Consider the following 6,043-nt stretch of genomic DNA (forward strand, 5'->3'; position numbering starts at 1 on the left):
CGGATTCAAAATCTGCCCTTCAAAGGTTAGAGCGTGGGTTCCCTACTGATGCTTTGTGTCTTAGCTCTGTGCGCTTGTTTAATAATCTGAGCACCAGAGGCTCTTCTATACGCTTCCAATGGGTGCCCTCGCATGTAGGTATCATAGGTAATGAGATGGCGGACAACCTCGCCCATAGAGCGCTGTCTGGGTACCCTTCGAGAAAAGTTCCTCAAGATGACAAAAAGCTCTTCAGAGAGATAGTGTTGCGTCACTTCACTTTTTTGTGGGGCTCACCCATCAAGCCATGTCTGACCAAGGATCTCCAAAGATCCCAAGCAATTTTACTCTAACGCATTGCACGGGCTCTTCTCGTACACCTGCGTGGATGTATAAGACGGGCCTGGCGTCGTCTTCACCATGTTCAACGTGTGGTTTGTGTGGTGATATAGGACATTACCTATGTGCCTTACTCTTTACAACGTGCAAAGGTGCGTGTTATTCGTTTATCTCAAGAAGGCAGGATTGGATCCCGCGCGGGAACCAATTTTGTTGAAAGGAGGCTTCGCGTCTTCTTTTAACCTCGCCCATAGAACGCCATAGAGCGGTCATCACAGCAGCAGCAGCAGCGAAGAGTTCAGCAACTATAAGCATCTTTCTGCATTTGCAGGTCCGCTCCCCTGGATTTTGTAGTCACGACCACTTGCCACTGATATCAGCATATCTGCCGTCAATAAGAGGGGCGGTGACCTTCCGTCATTTCTTGGACATAGTGCGACAGTGCTTCCGCTAGTCGGAGCTGACATCACTCCGGATTGCTTAAAAGGACCTGGATCCGAAAGCCGGTCACACAGCAGCAGCGGCACCGAAGAGTTCAGCAGCTATAAGCATCTTTCTGCGTTTGCAGGTTAGTTCTTGGGACAGACAATCTTTGTTTCATCTGATGTAGTCTCTGTCGCTGCTGCTGGTATCACTGTTTATTTGTTTTTTATTATTGATTTATTATTTTGTTTGTTCATTGAACATGCGAAACGGCGCCGAACTGTCGAAAAGGATAGATGAGTTACAATCAAAACTTGAAGTTGAGATTGATGGTCTTGAGGATAAGGTTTTTGACAAAGAGGTATTGAAGTTTCAATCCTCAGGAATAGATATTTTAAAAGTCAAAAGCCAGATCGACAGCCTCGAGTCCAGTGTGGCATCCCTAACACAGCAAGTAGAGGAGCTGCGCAAGGAGAATGCCCTCCTTGCAGCTGACAACCAAGAGTTGATGTCTAAAAACAGTTCTCTAACAAGGAAGATTGCAGGTCTTGAGCAGTATTCAAGAATGAACAACGTTGAAGTTAAAGGCGTTCCTTGCACACAAGATGAAGATTGTGCAACTATTATACAAACCATTGGCTAAAAAATTGTATGCCCGGTGACTCCAGCTGACCTCGATGTGGCTCATCATTTTCCAACAAAAATCAGAGATCAGAACATTGTGGCCCGCTTTTTCTCGAGAACCAAAAAAGCAGATTTTGTGGGCAAAGCGCGGAAAGCTCGTCTCACGTTGTTCAGCATTTATGTCAGGGCCTCCGAGGACAGTCCCTTTTTTGTCAACGATCACGTGACTGCGGAAAACAAGGCATTGTTCTATAAGGCTTTGTCGCTCAAGAAAGAGAAAAAGTGGAAGTTCCTCTGGACGGACAACTGCATGATTAAGGCAAGGAAAGCGACAGACAGTACGGTGCACCGCATCACCAACGAGTCCGACCTGTCAAAAATTGTCTAAAACATTGGGTCAGTAAGCCTTGGCTACCTTTGTCCCCCCATGTCGTCCTATTTTTCATCCACTGAACTGAAGGACTTCTTATCGGATTCCACTCGTTCTGCAATACATCTAAATGCCAGAAGTATTAGAAAAAATTGTGATGCTATTTACAACGCACTTTCATGTTCCCTAACCCATTTTCAATTATTGGAATTTCAGAAACTTGGTTCAGCGAGCATGATAAAAATTTGTTCTCGTTTCCTTCTTACGTCTCAGAATTCTCCCACAGACAATTTTCGAAGCATGGTGGTGCTGCCTTGTATATATCCCATCAATTCACTTATAAACGAAGAAATGAATTAGAATTGAACATACCTCACTGTGAATCTGTTTGGGTCAAATTTGATTTCTTATTCATAGACATCGATAATAAAAAAATTAATCTTTGCCTGCATCTACCAGTCAGCGTCGTCACCAGTTTCCGATTTCTGCACCGCACTCCAAGAGAAATTGCGTATTCTCTCATCTGAAAATGCAAACGCCGTAATAGTGGGTGACATAAACATCAATCTCCTTGATGATTCTGCTCTTGATAGCATAAACTACAGCAGCTCATTCCATAGCTTTTTTTTCGAGTGCATCATCACGGTTCCAACTCGGTGCTCCACTTCTGGTAGTAACACACTCATTGATCAAATTTATTATCCCTTCCAGAAGCTGGCGTCCTTGAAATAGACATCACAGATCATTTCCCTATATCCATGCGCTTTCCCAGTACAACTCGAAACGATAGCAGAACGATATGCAGTAAGGTTGTCTTGGATAAAGAAAATTACTTGACTGCAGTGGCTGAAGCTGACTGGCAGTCGATTATGTCATTGCACGATCCTCAAGAAGCCTATTCCCAGTTTTTAGCTCTTCTGGCCTCATTACTTGATTCCCACTCTGAAATAAGATAGTGCAAAAAAAAACTAGCTTCGCCACAGAACCTTTGGCTCACAGAGAGCCTTCTTAAAGCAATGCGCAAAAACGAAAATCTGTACAAAAAAACAAAAAGGCAGCCCTTCAACCTTAAACTTTTTGCTCGGTATAAGAAATATAAGAATACCTTGTCTGCGTTATTAAAAACAGCTAAAAGAAATTATCAACAAAAATTTCTTGAGTGTGGCGTAATATGCAGAAAAAGTGGGACATAGTGAACTCATTCTTAGGAAAAAACGATAAGCGCAAAGAAACACCTTTGATCCAACATAACGGTATCGAATACAATAACCCCAAAAAAATTGCGACTGCTTTTAACTGCTTCTTTAACGAATGCCTCTTATGGAACCTCTTATGGTTCCATAAGCCTCTTATGGAACCTCTCCAACCCCCTGTATCCAGTCGCCTCCCACACTCTTTTTTCTCTTTCCTACCACACGACAGGAAATAATTGACATAATCCGTAATTTGAAAATAACTAGTCCTGGCCTTGATAACATACATCCTGTTCATATAAAAATGATTGCGCATATAATTAGCGGCGTCCTATCACATATTGTGAACCTGATATTCAAATCTGACATTTTTCCACATGAAGCACGGAAAGATTATTCCGCTCTTTAAGAAGGGTCATAATTCTTTAATGACAAATTATCGCCCAATTTGCATACTTCCGTGTCTCAACAAAGTAACTGAAAAACTAATAGCGAATCGTCTCGTTAAATATTTGGATAAATTTAATATATTATCGCCATATCAGTTTGGTTATCGTTCTGGGTATTCTACTGAACTTGCTCTTGTAACAATTACAGACAAATTAAGGATTGCCATAGATGAATGAAAACTTGCAGGAGCCATCTTTGTAGACATGTCAAAAGCTTTTGACACCATCAATCATCCAATTTTGTTCACTAGGCTAGAAGAAATTGATATCGCCGGCCCTCCGTTATTACTGCTACAAAATTACTTGCAAAATAGATCACAAACCGTTACTATTTCAGGTGTCTACTCTGATGTTGTGTTTAAAAGCTCAGGTGTGCCACAACGTTTCATTCTGGGTCCCCTCTTATTTTTAATTTATATTAACACATTAGCAAAGTGCCTGGGTTCCTCCAATTGCATATTATACGCTGACGACAGCACAATTTATACCTCAGATTCAAGCGTTACTAATCTCATATCACAACTTAATGATAACCTGCACAATCCTCTATATTGGTGCAATCAACACAGTTTGACCATCAATTCTAGCAAAACGAAGTTCGTTGTTTTCAGCTCGCATCAACGGCAGTCACTTTCCATTCCTCCTGTCTCAATTGGTCAGTATCTAATAGAAGCTAGCGATTTCGCCTTATTTCTGGGTGTGCATTTGGACAGCAATCTGAAGTTTCATAAACACATAACCAATATAAAGAAAAAATGGCATACGGTTTGAGAATCCTTATTAAAGCCCGTTCGTACTTTTCTATCAGTACATTAATATCCTTATATTACGCATTTATACACCCACACATCAGTTACTGTATAGTATGTTGGGGAACCACGTATGCTACTCATCTAAGATCATAGCAGATAATTCAAAATAAAGCCGTTCGTATACTTACCTACAGTTCTTATTAAACTGATGCAGCCTTCATTCTTCATGAACATAATATCCTCTCCCTATCGCAGCTTGTTAGATATTCTCTTGGCCTTCTCATGTACAAACTTCTGAACAATCTAATCTCTGTTCCTCTCATACCACAGGGTTATCTTGTAAACGCCAACATAACTCAGTTCGCACTCAATAACAATTTTGTCCTACCTAAAGTACGCACCAATCACGGGAAACAGGCAATTCGTTTCTCATCATTTGCTGTTTGGAACACAATACCCATAGAACTAAAAAATGCTGAATCAATTTTCAACTCTAAAGCAAACTTTAAACGATCAAGCCTTAGCAATGACCCCTAATTCTGATTAAATTGTTTTCATTTCATCTTATATCCATTTTGCACTGCTTCATGATCTTCATTATAATTCAGTATGACATCAGCTTGTATAGTTTTGTACAAATTTATATGTTTCCGTGGTCTTTTTTAATAGCTTTTATTTCTCTCCTATGTGTCTGCTTTAATTGTATCCCATACGTGTATATTCAGTCTTGTATATTTATCTGATCTGTATTATGCTGTTAAATGTTTTACTAGATGTATTTAATTAGGAGGTCCCATTACAGTCTCTGACTTCGGGACCTCCTTCTGCATAATATGCGATACTCTCAAATGTATCAACAAATAAAGAAAAAAAAGTACTTGCTGGACACGGACTTAGTACCCACATGGTGACAGCATGAGTGACTATTATTTGTCTTTGTCAGTTTGGTGCCGGATTATGTGATTTATTTATTGTAGGTGTCGCTACGGTTGAGAAAATTCCGGCTGAAACAGAATCTGAAATCACATCAATTCACATTGTTAAAAAATACTGTGCTTTACTTGTTCTACTATGCTTCATTAGTTGTCATCTTTGGGATAAGAGAAAAAAAAGCGACCTCACTTTATTCTTTCCCCCTCCAGTTTTCTGACTTTCCTTCTGTGGTGAGTCGTAGAAGGGCATGCTTTCACTGTCGTCTTTCTTATATGTTCAACAAAAATACGTGTCAATAAATGTAGTTGGAGTGAGCGCCCGTCCTGTAATGCCTGCCTCAGGCTTTGCCTGGGCATTCGCCGGAGCCCGGTGTGGTGTGCCGCCTTACGCAGCACGTCGGCATGATTTTTTCCTGCAGTAAAAGAGAAGGTGCTAATGTTTTGTCACAGTCGATTAGGCGCTTCTTAGAATGAACTGTTTTTTTTTTTTTTTTTTTGGTTGAGAGTCAATATTTCATTCTCACTTTTCCATCTTTAACAGGACCTTGAGTAACGCCGTGATCACTTTCACAGTTTGCGCAGCACAGTGCTGATGCTTCACAGACTTGAGAACCTTGTTCATGTGAGGCGCATTCGGCGCTGGTTTGTCGACGACAGCAACTCTGCGACCAAAGGCCATAACGCTGGCAGTTGAAACATCTCCTGGGGTCTCGGACTTCAATGTATCAGCGGAGTGTGCTCAAATTGTAGATGATGACGAAATGTTTGGTTGGTATTTCTTTCTTTTCTTTCCTAGTTTTGATGTGAAGTACATTGGTGACATTTGAACTTTGAGACCCTCCAGCATTCCTTTTTCAGTGAGCTCGAGGAAGTTGAATTCCGATATCATACCTCAGACAATGTGTGTGGATCAGTGTACGGTCACTAAGAGAAGAATGCCCTGTACTGAGAATGTGGTGGACAGTTTGACGCGCTGATTGCA

General features: G+C 40.9%; 1 pseudogene; it reads right to left on the reverse strand.

Moving 5' to 3' along the window:
- Positions 1-5,311, reverse strand: part of LOC149361107 (uncharacterized) — a 31,121-nt pseudogene extending 25,810 nt beyond the window's left edge.
- Positions 5,312-6,043: the final 732 nt, after the last annotated feature.

Source organism: Amblyomma mixtum, chromosome 2 (assembly GCF_055824585.1).
Source record: "Amblyomma mixtum isolate Tamu chromosome 2, ASM5582458v1, whole genome shotgun sequence".
NCBI lineage: Eukaryota > Metazoa > Arthropoda > Arachnida > Ixodida > Ixodidae > Amblyomma > Amblyomma mixtum.